The sequence below is a fragment of the Gopherus evgoodei genome, chromosome 3 (genome assembly GCF_007399415.2).
Source record: "Gopherus evgoodei ecotype Sinaloan lineage chromosome 3, rGopEvg1_v1.p, whole genome shotgun sequence".
Taxonomy (NCBI): domain Eukaryota; kingdom Metazoa; phylum Chordata; order Testudines; family Testudinidae; genus Gopherus; species Gopherus evgoodei.
Window position 1 is genome coordinate 160,942,790 of NC_044324.1, and position 15,835 is coordinate 160,958,624.

Sequence of the window (15,835 nt, forward strand, 5' to 3'; positions counted from 1 at the left end):
TTTATATTAATATAACAGTGTTCACACTAGGGGCATACTGGTACAACAATAGCAGTAAAAGAAATTGCATCCCAAACCAACAGAGTTATACCTGTATAAAAGCTGTGCGTAGAGCAGGCTCTACAGGACAAACATGTCAGTATAACTATGTCGATGAGATGTGTGGAAAATCTGCACTCAGAGTGACACAGTTATACTGACTTAACTCCCAGTGTAAACAGTGCTATGTTGGTGGGAAGGCTTCTCCTGTCAACCTAGTTTCTGCTAGGGACGTGGAGTACCTACAATGATGGGAGAAGCTCTCCCACAGGCATGTTTCCTCACTAAGCACTACAGCAGCAGAACTGCACTGGTGCAGTTGCAGTGCTGTAAGTGCAGACATGCCCCAAGTCTTTAGAGACCCCTTCCACTCCCATGCACAGATGACACTCAGAGCACTACTGCTGGGCTCCAGAGGGAACTGCATCCAGCTGTGAGCTGATGTGGATGATGGTTAGGTGCTGGAGGTCTGATTATCCAGTGGCCTGGCCCTCGCATATTCATTACACTTGGCAAAGTGGGTGTAACACATTGCTGTTTGGATTTGGTAATGCTTGATATGCACTTTGCACTGGTGTAAATGACTATACAAGTTGCAGGGCAATGGAGAATCAGGCCTCAAGAGCTTGAGGGAGAGGGGAATGAAATGGGAGTGGGATCTGGGAGAATCCCTCCCCCATCACCTCCTCTCCGGTCCCAGTGAAGCCCAGGCAGTTTACTCTGAAAACTGTCTCTGGAAAGGATCTGGATCCTGGGTTGTTGATCTAAGCTCTTATATGCAACAACAAGCCTTCACCCCAACAAGGCACTGGTCTTCAGCAGCCCCCTCAGGGTGTTGGCCTAGAACCCACCTGAGACAACCAAAAAGCCAGCTATGGTAACTGCTGCAGTTTTCCAGACATCCCAGAAAGACCTTTCCCTGGAGAGCTTAACAAACACTACCCTCAGAAGGATGAATTCTTTGCTGTGCTGAGGGATTTTGTTTTGGCTTCACTGTTTGTTTTTTAACCTTTTTGGTTATTGCAGCTACTTTTCATTTGTTAAAGGTACACTGTCAACTTGAATTTTCTGGAATTGGCTAATTCCAAACAGTCATATCTTCTGATAGAGTCCCATTTAAATGGTGTGTCTTGAAAAAATACCCCTAAGAAACAAACTAAGTTTTTTATTATGAATTATTATTATTTATTTGCTCTGTTGCTGATGTTTAGGAAGATCTTTTAGGGAGGTCAAAGGACACTGACAAACAGGCCTAGATCCACTTCCCCAGCCCATTCTCCCTGTGGACATACCTAGCTGGTAGAGTAGAGGACTATAGGTTTAATTCCCCTAGTAGTCCTTAGGTCAGTGGTTCAACTCTGTCTCAAAGGAATTGGCCTGTTGGCTATTTGGTTTCAATACAGCTGCTGTTACTATGTAGTTAACACCCTATTTCAGGAACCGTGGAAAGGCATGAACCCTTAACAAAACGGTGAAACTGACTACACACAAGGTGCTGACAAATACACAGTGTGAACAAACAGAGATAAATTAATGTATTTCTCTGATCACTTTCAATTCTAATCATTTTAGCATTTCCTGGTACAAACAGTAGGAAAAAGATTTGCAGATGGATTGACAATGTCTTTTTAAATGCTGATGATGTGCTTAGTGCTGAGCAATACACAAACATATGGACAATCCCTGCCTGGAGGACAGAGTAGATGACCACAATGGTCCGTTCTGGCCTTGGATGCTGTGAAACTATGAATAATAATAAGTATTGCCAACTCTTGTGATTTTATTGCGAGTCTATGGATAGCTGGTATTTTTTTAAAAGACTGAGCTCCTTTAATTCAACAACAAACAACAACAACAAACAAACAAAAACCAAAGATGTTCCTGTCCCTCATGGTTGTGGAGAAAACCCTAAAAAGATGACCTTAATGGACTTAAAGGCTCAGGAACCATGAGGCAAAGAAAAAGACCCCCTAAATGTATTCTCTTTAAAGCTCATGATTTTAAGCTAATCTCACTGTTTTGAGGCCTGACTCATGAGTTTAGAATAATAATTTATGCAATGTTTATATATGGCCAGATTCTGCCACTCTTTCTCAGCACACATATTTCCACTGAAACCAATGGAGCTACCTGGGAGACAAGTTACTGCTCAACTTCAGTAGGAGTTTCAAAATCTGTCCTCTAGTGACTTCTATCCTCAGAGCACTCTGTAGTGGTCCCGATCCTACAACCCTTGTGTGTGAGCACTTCCACCGGGCCATTAACAGCTCAGATACTACAGAGAGGAGGGCAAGTAAGGGTTTATAGATTAGAAGGCCAGAAAGGATCACTGTAATAAACTAGTCTGATCTCCATAAGACATAATACAGGCCATAAGACTTCCCTGAATTAATTCCTGTTTTAACTAGTGCCTATCTTTTAGAAAAACATCAGGATTGGGTCCATCAACCAATTAATCTTCACATCACTGAGAATAAATCTTATCATCAGGTGACACTGATGATTCTTTGGTTAAACAACAATTTGCAACTGGACTTTTTTTTTGTTTTGTTTTTTGTTAAATCCATCACTGACACAGTGATGGATTTAAAAAGTGAAGTGCATCTGCAGATGCCACAAGACATTGCCCACCAAAGCGGAGCAACTGGAAGATACAGAAGGTCACATTTTGGGCTTAATTTCTTTGACAGCCTTCCCTTTAAGCAAAAAAGCAGCGTAAGTAGCAGTCAGAAATAAGATTGTAGAAAAAGGAGGCAATGCATAATAACACAATATACCTTCCTCATTTTGGGCATTGGAAGGACTGATTTCTGTAGAAGGAATACAAGAATGAAACTGACATGGGTTCTCCAGCTGGGGGTTGTAGCCATGCTCTCTTTCTGTATAACTAGATGGGAGTGGGCTTCCCATATTTGTTCTGTTGGAACATGGGATTGTGGGGTGGGAAAAGTTGAGAAGCACTGAACTAGATATAGATCTGCTAGGGCAACAAGCCATGTGTCTGTCAACTGGCATCTGAAAGATATGAACTAGATATGGGATGAACTGTATTGATTCTTTGAAAATTCTAAACATTGCAGAAGACTAAATATCTGATGGGTACAAACCCCAAGAATGGCAGGGGCCCAACACCTATAACTAGGAGTATTGGGATGAAATTAGGAATAGAGAGGGTTAGACTAAACATTAGGAAAATGTTACTTACATCTGAGCTCTGTTAAATGCTAGAATAGTCTCTCAAGAGAAGAATTGGAAGCGCTGTCACTCAGGACATTTCAAACTAGATTGGACAAAGTCCTAGGGAATAGACTACAGGCAGCCCTCCATATAGAATGAGATTATGCAGCTGGATAAATTGGCACTTGATTGCCCTTCTTTCTGAGTGGGCTGCATAATTGTGCAACAGTATCGGAATTTTCATTTTTTTTAAAAAGGTCTCTATTGCTTATGGCTCCTAAAATAACTTTCAAAATATGAAACTAAGATAAAGGATGTAGTGATATCTGACTGAGTTTGCAGAGAGGGGTGAACTGGCTCATTCATCTCAATTAGGTGTTGACCTTGAAACCTAATGAATGAATGAAATATCATTGTTAGCTATTTAATTGCTGATTACCCAGCTAATGTATGCTTCCATTAGCGCTGAATACAGTGGCAGATACTATGGCACAGCACTGTGGGGCGGTCAGTTGTTGGGTGGAAAATTAGGAATCAACACTATTAACCCAGACTCCTCAGCCCTTCCCAAAAATGGGGGGCGGGGTAGGAAAAGGAGATTCATTCTCTGTTCAGTACCAAGAGCCTCATCCTCTTCCTGAGTCCTGCGTCCCACTCCTTCCTGGGTTAAAAAACCCCAGTTGTTCTCCATTCAGTTGTCAAATCTCAAACTCACCCCAGCCAGCTTCTATGGTATAGTTATGCATTATCAGTCCAAATATTGCTGGGACACACTTGGGTCTGGGGCAGCATAAATTCAGTTGACCTTAACTTCAAAATAAATGAGATTGTCTTGATTCTACTGTATCTTGGGGGTAGTGCTCCAAAATTCCAGGGTCCCTGCCCTGCTGTAATACAGGTTGAGTATCCCGCATAGACACTATGGACCATGACTGTAGAGAATGATCCTAGCCTGGCTCCTTGGGGCTGAACAAGATGGGACCTAACAGGTCTTCTCCATCTCAAATTTCTCTACATATCTCTCAGGACTTTTTAGAGGTCAAAGTATTTTTTTTGCATAAAGCTTATGCTCAAATAAATTTATTAGTCTCCAAGGTGCTACAAGTACTCCTTGTTCTTTTTGTGGATACAGACTAACATGGCTGCTACTCTGAAACTTGTAACGAAGGATGCAGCACCGTGAAGTCCCGAGAAGGAGTGAAGGACTATATCTGGCTGGATGAAGCTTGAACTTCTGATTGCTCATGACTTATAATGAGGCATAGCAACATTAGTAGCCCCAGCTGCTTCAGAGAGCCACAAGCCTCTTCCTGGCCCTGCTTGATCTTTTGAAATGCCCTGCATGAGAAATATCCAGATAACTCAGAGGTGCACAGCATCAACCAGCTTCTGCACCTCCACCTTCTATGGAGACCTGCACACCAAACAGCAGGGGCTGCAGGCCAGCTAAAGGTGCTCTGCTCATTCCCTGGCCCTTTGAATTCTCTTTTACTGTCCAAGTGGGGCTTCCCAGCTCTTCATATGTTTCCCCTCTTTGCTACTGTCCCCACTAGTCCCTCGTTGGCCTGATGTGCCCTGGATGGGGCTCTTTGTCCAGGTGTGGGAGTATGGCTGATACTGTCTGTCTAGCAGAGCTGTGGCTGAGGAAGTGGTGGTGGGGCCACTGTGGCACTGTACAGCTCTGGGAACAGGAGGTACTATCTTTGATCAGGGGTGGCTCCAGGCATCAGCACACCAAGTGTGTGCTTGGGGCAGCAAGCCACTGGGGGCGCTCTGCCGGTTGCCGCAAGGGCGGCAGGCAAACTGCCTTCGGTGGCTTGCCTGTGGAGGGTCTGCTGGTCCTGTGGCTTCGGCGGACCTCCCGCAGGCCCACCGAAGCCTCAGGACCAGTGGACCCTCTACAGGCAAGCCACGGAAGGCAGCCTGCCTGCTGTGCTTGGGGCTGCAAAATGCCTACAGCCGCCCCTGTCTTTGATCCATTGGGTTAGTGGTGCCTTAAACACAACCCATGGGCCAAACTCTGCCTGCAGCACCCTCCTGCACTCTCCATCCACCCTCTCCGCTTAGTTCAGGGAAAGCACAAAGCTCCTCAGCTGCATGCTTCTACAGCTGAGTTCCTGCTCGCCTACCAAGGAAGATGCAGGTACAGGGCTGGAGTCCTGACAAGATGCCAAAGCAGCCTTTGATGTCCCAGAGTTTTGGTTGCTGAGTCTGGAGATCCCACCATTAACGCAACGGACTCCTCATCCTTTGTGGCACAGAACACAGGAGTAGCTGAAATCCATTTAGCACAGGCAGGAAACTCCCGGACGGGCTTTCCCTGTGACTCACTAGTGGCAGGCATCAATCAGTAACAAATTAGGGCCAAGGAATGCTCAGGCAGAGGAGGTGGCTCAGCTGCCTCTATGCGTTTCCTATAGAACCTGCTTTGCTCAGCAACAGCAACATCCCACTCCAACACAGTTACCCTTGAATTGATTTTGGTGACCCCCTGTGGGGTTTGCACTGACATAATGATCCAGCAGGACACATTTGACCTTGGAAACACACTAATATATTGGCTGGGTTTTTTGCCCACAAAAGCAGGAGACTGATCATAGTGGCCAGAGCCACAGAGAGTGTGGAGTCTGTGCAAAACATTCTCCAATCCTGCTCTGCTACTGCTCTTCAGTCCCCGGTTGGTGTTCTAGGCCCAGAGCACACTGAACGTGTCATTTCTGTGATGACTATAAATCACTCGTTGGATGAGGATGTGGTTCTAGTCCACGGGTGCTGAAAGCGGCACGCAAGCTGATTTTCAGTGACACTCACACTGCCCAGGTCCTGGCCACCGGTCCGGGGCAGGGCTCTGCATTTTAATTTAGTTTTAAATGAAGCTTCTTAAACATTTTAAAAACCTTATTTACTTTACATACAACAATAGTTTAGTTATATATTACAGACTTATAGAAAGAGACCTTCTAAAAACGTAAAAATGTATTACTGGCACGCGAAACCTTAAATTAGAGTGAATAAATGAACACTCTGCACAGCACTTCTGAAAGATTGCTGACCCCTGGTCTAGTCTAATCTACAAAATCTTACCCCCTGCTCACCACCGTAATATCTGAGCGCCTTCCAGCAGTGCATTAAGTGACGTGACCAACATCCATCATGGGTGACTCGTTCTCTCTCTCCTCTCTCCCCAGGGCAGAACTGGGTGTGCTGTGGAGGGGTCTGTTCTGGGCGGTGGGTTCTCTGCGTGTACACATTGCTCTGTGTTTGCGCTGGAGAAGGCAGGTTGAAGCAGTGCCCCTTGCTCTTGGATCAGAAGGTACAGAGGTTTGTGATGGCCCTGAGCCTCTGGGGGAGTTTGTTCCACTGTCTAGGACCAACCCACAGGAGAGCTCTGTCTCCTGCACAGACGAGCTTTCCCCTTGTGGTAGAAAGTTCCCTGGGTCCTGAGGAATGGAGCTGTCAGCCATGACAACGAATCAGCAATTTCTTCAGCTAGTGACTCAGGTCAAGCTTTGAACTCATGCCTGCAGAAGGGCAGGGTTAGTGCTTTGATTCACCACAACTCCTAGCTTCTAGCACACGAGATTTCATTTTGAAAGTGTGAGTTAAAAGCTACCTGTCTTCCACACCTCTGGAGCGGTGGAATCCCCTCTATTAAAAGGGCTGTTAAAGAAACTGCTGCATCCTGGAAGGGGGCAATAATTCCCTGCACAAAGCTGATGCTGAAAGGAACATCAGAGAGCAACATGTCTCTGAGTTCATCTTCTCCCAACACTTTCCACTCCCCTGCCTCCCAACAGGATCCCTGTGTCTGCTGACAGCTATTAATAGACTGGGAGAAAGTGAGTTCTGTCTCCTGCAGTTTGCTGGGATGAATGGTAATTACCCTTAATTAGATTGGATTTGGTTCCACCGCCATCCCTGCTAATGGAGAGAGATGCTGACACTGAAATCAGCCCATCTGCTGCCTGTGATTACTCTGTGGGAGCAATGCTCAGCAGCCCTGGCAGGGGCTTATCTCACTGGGACATCTTACAGCATTTGCCCACGGCTGCTCAGTGCACTGAGGGAGGAATTACTTGTCAGCTGGAAGGCTGCAAATGTTGTCACCCTGACCTTTAAAATGTGGCCCAGGAGCAGTCGGGGGCGAAAGCAAATGAGACCACAAGGAGCTGAGGACTCCAAGGCTTTTCCCCTTTAAGAGCTCTAGAAAACGGGAAAGTCAAAAAATAGGAATTGCCAACCAGCTTTGCCCAGTGGTTCCTGGAGCCTGATGTCCCAACCGTACCATATCAGAGCAAAGGCACATCTAGTTCAGTATCTCTGCCTCACTGCTGGGAAAGGGAAGCCCACAGGAAGGTGCAGCTCTGAGTTTTAACCCTAGATGGATAATGAGACTATCTAGAGTTAGGATAAAATATAATATGGCTCTAAACCATCCTGCTTCAGGGTGTGCAGTAACAGATGGAAGTAGGAAGAAACTGGACAGGTAACTGTAATTGCCCACAAGGATTCGTGCACCTTCCAGGAGGCTCAGCCCAGGAACAGAGACGGCATAGATAGCTTCAAGTCACCTTTGCACCTCCCAGATTCTGGTCCCAACTGGGACCTCCTCATATCCTGGTCTGCTCTTAATTTATGCCAGATTTGAACAGCATTCTGCGGGTCACTCTGCCAGCCCAGAACAGCCAGAGTGTTCCAGCCACTGACATGCCCCCGTGGGACCCTAGCCGTGACCTTGGCACACCTCTTCTACAGATGCTATAAAAAGCAGGGGAGATATAGGACCTTTATGTCCTATGCTACCTGCACTGGGGAAATTCTCATCTAGGTGTTTGCTTCCCATTTCCACCTGGTTGTAAAGCCCAAAATGGGGCTCTGGATGTCTAATTCTTCAAGGCTGCACTCTGCTCTGCCCCTGCTTCAATGTCTTTCTTCCCCAGCCACTGCCCTGCACTCCAGCAGTTCCATGTCCCTTCACACCACGCTAGTGAACCTGTCTCCCACCACAAGCATGGCCTCCCTTCCCCTCCTTCCAACCCCTTTTTGAGACTCTCTCCCCAACCCTCCTCCCACACCACTGTGCCAAATACGTGGGAATAATGACTGACAACCATGCTGATTTTTCAGTCACCCATCAAAGCGGCTGTAAGCTGATATGTGAGCTAGAAACATGAGTGACCCAGTGAGCTTATTTGGGGTGAGTATTGGCCTTCTCTGACCAGCCCCTGGCTCAGTGTCCTGTTCACTCATTTCAGTTGGAAACTCCTTGGGGCAGGGACCCGGGCAACGTTTTCAGCCGCGCTTCAGTGACAGGGGAGGCTGCGTCCCACTGAAAATCAGTGGCCAGCGTCTACCAGACTGTCAGGCACCAAGCACCTCAATGGCACTGTACAGTTATTATTAACAAGCCCCATTGTTTAGAGAAAAACTGCTGACGCACCCGGTCCCTTCAGTATTTCACTTCCTCTGGTTGGGAGGGTATCCCAGACCCACAGGTCTGGTGCTCTCACACAGCTCTGGAACAGTCCCTGGGAGGACCCTTGCAGTGTGTCACACTCTTTCATCAGGGTAAGCTCTTTTGCTTCACTGCCTCCTAGGACCCAACCTCAGAGCCGTCAGCATCCCTGCTTCATGCCATGAGCTCCCTGCAGCGAATCCACCTGGCCTGGACACCGGAGGGAGACTTACACACTGAAAGGGAGCAATGCACACCCAGTTTCCTTAATCCGGAGCGACTTGCAGCCAGCGTTGTAAAGGCAGGAGGGTTTATTAGTTGTCTGGAACACAGCGCAGAAAGTCGTTTGTTAACATTGAGAATGAAAAATTATAGCAAAGTCCATCTGGGTCGGTCCAGAGTCCAGGACCCACTGACCCGTCGATAGTCCAGGTCCAGAAGCTTCCCTGCTTCCAGCAGCCTCACACTTACCAACCCTACCTGGCCCCTCCAGAGTCTTTTGTTCTTGTTCCAGGGGAAACCTTGTCACCGGGTCATCCTCATTAGCCCTCTTTGTTCTCCAGCTGGTCAAGACCACTGGCTTCCTACAGAGGGTGGGTCATACATGGTCATTAGTTGCAAAGTGCAAAATGTCCAGGCACTTGTCTTCTGGGACTCTCCCTGGGCATGGGCCCAGGCTCCAGACAGCCAGGTGTCAGTCACACCTGAATCTCTGCAAAGAGTAAACAACCTCCCCCTCCCCCCCCAGTTAACCATGCAGCACATAGAGGAAACTGAGGCACACAATATTCATGCAAAACATTATGAAAAATTCCCACTTTGTCACAGAGGGGTCCCCCCCAAAGTTGTATTTCCAGGGTCCTTAACATGAACACAAGCTCTTTGCCCCTGCACAGTCTCCCCTGCTGCTTCCCAAGCTGAGGCCAGCATTCTCTGTCTGTCGCTCTGGAATCATGTCCACCGAAATCAGCCCCATGTCACACAAAGAGGGTCCTGAGCCCAGCTGGAGAGGCTCCAAATGGGCAAAGTACCTGCTTTCATGCCAAGGGCCCTGGTAATAAAGAACAAGGAGACAGCAATGGAGAGAACCCTGTCTCATTCATGAGCCAAACTGTCTCTCATTCATATGGATTAGACAGTCTCCCAGCCTGGTTCAGTTCAGTGGTTCTCAAGCTTTTCCATATCGAGACCCCCTTTCCAACCCTCAAATTCCTTCCCGTCTACTTTGGATCTAGCCAGGACCCTCATCCCACGTAGCAAGACGGGAAGGGCAGGTCCCATGCCCCTAACAGCTGGTTTTATGGCACTGTCTCCTTCATTACAAGGTCCCCAGGTGGAGAACTCATGGGTTAGACTGTGTAAAAATAAAGTGACAGTTAGAGGTAATTTGTCAGATTTTTGTTATTTTCGTAAGGATTTTTTTTATATATATAAAAGATAAAAGCAGCCAGGCTGGGAGGATCCGTGCCCAGGGATCTCTCTGGTCCTGCTCTCACTAACCTGCTCTCTGATCATTCTCAGAGATCTGACATCAGGGCTCTCCCTCTCCATTTCTCTCCCTGCTCCTGGGGATCTACTCTCAGTCTTTGCTCTCTCTCAATTTCTCTCCCTGCTCACAGGGCTCTCCCTCTTTCTCTGCCCTTCCTTCTGGGTTCTCAAGGATCTCATTACTGCCAGCCAGGGCAGAAAGGTCAGACCCCTCTCCTCCCTGTCACCAGCCTGCCTGAGTGGGAGACCATGTTTCCTTCTACCAAGACACCAATTACAAATGAAATGAACTAGACTCCAACTGAACCCCCAGGAAAGAGGATGAAGAAACAGCTTTGGGCTGGTTTGGTTGTTAATTTAGGGATGTGGAGACTTCCCCAGTCTCTTGACCTGGGGGCAATGGAAATCAAACAGTGGGGGCTGGCAGAAGCTCAAATGGCTGCCAGGTAGGAAAGGGCCTAGACAGAAGCAGACCCTCGGGCTATATTATAATTAATGATTGTGTAGCACATACACTATGACTGCAGCCCCCCTCATCTTCTCTCATCTCATCTCACCCTACTCCGTCTCCCCTCCTCACCCCCCGGCCTTTCCTAACTAGTTACAAACCTTGCTCAGATACAGTCGTGTACAGCCTTTTGCTGGCTTCTGCACCGTGTGGGGTTATGCCTCATGCTTAACGAGCTTCTCCCAGGTGGGAGACCCCTAATCCCACTTCTTTAAATTAGAAATGGGAAGAATAAAACATTCCAAAAACTAACCAATGAGCCTGAGAGTCAGAGCTTCTGAGCTCCACCGACTTCCAGCAGGGATGTTTGTCAGGCCTCAGATCCCTAGGAGGAGGATGGTTTTGGGGTCAGGCCACTGGACTGGGCCTTAGGAGTCCTGCACTGAATCCTCAATGTTGCCACTGCCCTTCAAGTGGGCAAGTCGTGTGACTATTCTGTGCCCTAGTTTCTCATTTATGAAATAGGGATAATAATATTTCCTGTATCTGTCTTGTCTCCATTGTGAGCTGTTCAGGATAGAGACCGTCTCCTACTACATGTACAATGTACAGCACCTTGCATCGTGGGGCCCTGATCTCAATTGGGGCCTGTAGGTGCTACTAAGATAACAATCAAAAATAATAATAAAGACAAAAATTAAATAAATAGATTGCACTGTAGAGGCATTTTTCCTGCTATATAGCCTCTATTTTCTCTGTCTTTATTTCATCTCATTATTTCTAGAGGGCCCCTTGGACCCACTAAACAACCCCTTCCATCACTGTGGCAGGCTCTTATGTCCCCATCCACTTAACCCACAAATTAACAATCCTGCTTTGTACTTACATAGCAACAGCACCTTGCTTTACAAGAGAGAATGGTACAACTAGCTGCATTTTACAGATGAGAAAACTGAGGCACGGTGAAATGAAGTAACTTACCCAAGGTCACACTAAGAAATAGTCCTGATTCCCTGTCTGCAGCCAGCTGTAGTCACTAGACCATGTTTCTTCCTGATGTTGGGAAAACATTGTACGAGTCTTGACTTCCAGGCTCTACTAGACCATGCTGCTCCCTGCTTGTCCAGCACAGGAGAGGGTGAGCAGTCTGTTTCCAGATGGCTGGCAGGAACCTGTGCTCCTCCAAGTGAGAACAGTGGGTGCTGCACTTTGAAATCCTCCCATGGGTCCGCCATATCCTCGACAAGCTCTGGCACCTTCCATTGCCTGTCTTATGGTGCTGGCTCCTGGCTGCCTCCTCACTGCTCTTCCAGCTCTGTGAGGTGCGATGGTGAAAACATGCCCCTAGGAGAGAGAATGGGAGAGTGGAACAGTAACTGTCAGCGCGGGGAAACTGCCCAGAGAAAACTGCCCTCTTCTCCTCTGGTCCCATTGTCCTCTATCCCCAGGTCCCTCGGCCCCCATGCTGCTACCTGGCCTTGTGCTCCTCTGCTGGGTATGTCTCAGAATAGCAAGCGCAGGCTGCAGCTGAGCAAGCTTCCCATGCACGGAAACCTTGCTTAGGTGTCTTGGCTCTATGCTGGGTCGCCTCTCTGTGCAGAGAGGGGAGTACGATTTCTGGGTCCCCATCCTGGCCTGGGTCTCCCTACTGAGGCTGCCAAACAGGGAAACAGTTACCATCCACTGTGATGGGGGCTTTTGGGAGTGCCATGCACACCTCTCCACTGGATTCTGCCACGGGCTACTGAGGGGCTCAGGAATGACTTGGGCTAGATCTGGAGTGGGGACCTAGCTGCATAAGCCTGTCCCCACACCTTTAACTGCTCTGGATCCGCACCTTTTTTAAACTGGGCTTTCCTCTATGGAGTATTTCGGGTTCACTTAGACAGTCAGACCTCTGGACAACTGATGGCTTGGACAGATGTACAGCCCAACGTGAGAATCTGGTTCTTGTAGAGGAGAGAGTTTCCTCCTGATAGATGCCTCCCAGGGTAGGAATGGCTGCTTCCTGAGCTATCCAGGAAAGCATCATCTGGCTGGAGTTGGATCTGGCTGCTGAGTATTTTGGGCATGCCTGTTTCAGCCAGCAGTCTCTGTGGGGAGTATTTAACCAGCTCACACTCCCACTATCCAGGGGACTAGCTGCCTCCAGGGCCTAGCACAATATGTTGATTCTCCATCTCTCACACTCTTCAGTTTTGTTGCAATAACCCCGTTAGCATGAGGCATTATACAAGGGGTGAAAAAGTTAATCCACCAAGTGTGTGAGAGACAGATTGTGATCTTCTTGCTGCCAGTGCAAATCTGGAGTAAAACCCCCAACGTCAATGCAGTCTAGCTGGATTTACCCCAGTTCAGAAGTTGTGGAAGAGGAGTATGACCTAGAGGTTAGAGCAGGGTTCTGGGAGCCAGGACTCATGACTTAATTGTCACTAATGCGGTTCATACCCCATATCCAACTTGAAAGGTTCCTCCTTTCTGATTTGTGGGCAGGTTGCCCATAGTCTGAGGCCATCTCTAGCTCTCCCAGCATTACACAGAGAATTCCTGCCTGGCTTTCCATGGGGAAGTCTCCCTTTCTGGGGATCTCTCATCATGTGCATTGTGAACAGTGACTTAGCAGCATCTCTGGTTTCATTCTTCCCCCATCACATAGATTTCCATCACTCCCTGTCATGCTGTGGTGCAGGCTGCACAGGGAGGCCCATGTGGTTACATCAGGGACAACCCAGCTGTGACACAGACAAAGTTAGCTAGGGGTGAAGTGAGCTCTGCATCACTGACCCCCCTCAGTGCCTCCCAGCACCCTGGGGGCCATCTGCAGTCTGCGAGCCCCGGTTTGTTCTGTCTGTGGCTGGTCCTATCCAGTTCCCAGACTCCTCTCATCCTTTCTACCATCCCTTCTATCAAGCTGTGCACCATGGAGACCAGGGGCCAAAAGTTTCTTCTGGAACATGACTCCCACCCCCATGTCCAATATAACACAATCCACCAGGGGCCCAGTGACTGTATCCTCACAGCACCCCTGTGAGAGTCTAAGGAACAGAGGAGCCAGGTCCTTGCCCAAGGCCAGTCTGGAGGAGAGTTGGGATTAGAAAGCAAAAGGCTTCACAGCAAGTCCATGGCAGGGCTAAGAACTTGAACCTAGGAGCCCTAAATCCAGTGCTTTGGCTGGAAGGCCTGAGGCCTTCCTCTCATTCTGCTGCACCTCAGATGTTAGCTCTTTAAACTTCCCAATACAGTGGCAGCCATTTCATCCTGTGGGCTGTGTTAGGTGCATTGCAGTGTCTCCTCAGGCAAACTCCCAACACACCTCAGAGATACACCCCCCCATGTCTCCTCAGGGGAACCCCCACCACATATCTCAGATACCCTGCCTCTCTCCCCCATCTTCTCAGGGAAACCCCAACACTCATCTGAGATACCCTGCCCATCTCCCCATGTCTCTTCAGGGGAACCCCCAGCACACAGTGGTGGCTCCAGGCACCAGGGTGCCAAGCGTGTGCTTGGGGTGGCAAGCCGTGGGGGGCGCCCTGCCAGTCCCTTAGAGGGTGGCAGTTGGGAAGCCTTCAGCGGCATGCCTGCGGAAGATCCGCTGGTCCCATGGATTCAGCGGCAATTTAGCGGCAGGTACACTGAATCCATGGGACCGGGGACCTCCCGCAGACAAGCTGCCAAAGGCATCCTGCCCGCCCTGCTTGGGGCAGCAAAAAAGCTAGAGCTGCCCCTGCCAACACACATCTCAGATACCCTGCCCCTCTCCCCATGTCTCCTCAGGGGAACCCCCAAAACACATCTCCCCATGGCCCTATGCATCCCACTCCTCATGCGCAGCCCTTCCATCTCGAGCGCTACAGAAGCAGCATCACTAACCTTAAGGTCTCAAACGTCGCAGGTCAGGCTTCCAAAATCATGGGATGGGCTCAGAAATCATGGGATTTAAAAAAATAGTAAACATTGGTGTCTTTGTTCTTAGTGGCCTGGTTTCTGAGCCTTTGGGACCCCCTCAAGTCTATTTCCAAGTTCTTCTTTGCAACCATCAGGGCTAGACGCTTGCTGTTTTCCTGAAAGCTGAGATCCTGGCCTCCAGGAGTTGGGCCATGTTGCAGAAGGATTGTCTCCTTCAGCTATTCCCCTCTCCTTCTGCCAGTGCAGGGTTGGGGTCTCTATTATCTTCTCAGGATCTCTGCTGGGCATCTGAAGGCATCTCCTTTTCTTTCAGGGTCTGGGCCAGCACATCATGGCAGCTACATCCCTCCCTCTTGTGGGGGGGGTGTTGGGTGAACCTTGTTCTGCAATGTGATTAAGGGAATCCCCAGCTGAATTCCTCAGGGCATCTGCACCCCTATGATACATGGGAGGCGATGCTAAGGGACTGTGCGACATACTGGCACCACACTATTCTTCCCTGTGGGGAGGGGTGAGGAAGAACCATCTCTGTATTAGAAATGCCCAGACTGGTGGATTCATTCTATGGCACGCTCCTTCCCTGAGGGGCACCTCACCTGGCCACCTGGGAATTCCTGCTGTCAGAAGCAGAGGCTGAGCCCTTCCTGAGAGGGGGAGGAAGGCTCTCTCCCCTGTTGCAGAGATGCACAGGCCTCTTCATGCTCCAGCTGGGGCTGTCCCTCCCTCACCTTCTACATCTCTGAGACCTGCTTTGCTATGATCCCTCTGGCTGGGGTCAAAGGGACCTGGACCAACAGAACAGGAAGGGAGAGAAGGCACGTGAGAGAACAGAGAGAGGAGGGGAAGGTTTCCTACCACTTCTTGTAGTCCCTCTCTGTCCCCCTCCCCAGAGGGAGCGAGGCTGGCACCCTTTGGAATTGTGCTGACATGGCTGATGAGTCAGTGGTAGAGGTGTGGGATCTGGGGCAGAGGACATGGTGCCCCCCATTAGCAGGCCCTTGGCACCATCAGTGTCCCTGTGCAGCATGTGCACTTGGTGGGGAGAGCTTAGCCAGCAGGAAAGTCCAGCCCAGGGTGATCAGATGAGGCAGGGAGGTGGCTCTGTCCAGCCCAGCAAGGAAAATGGCAGTGAGGTCAGCGTGGTGAGAGCTGGACACTGATGGGATATGACAGCCCAGAAGCTGGTGCTACAAAGCCTGCTGAATTGACACTGTCCTTTTGTGCCCTGTTCCCTGCACACCTCGGCCCCCCTGACAGCAGAAGAGACCAACGCTGACAGGCCCAGGGAGCCTGCCAGCAATGGATCACTGTCCTCTCGG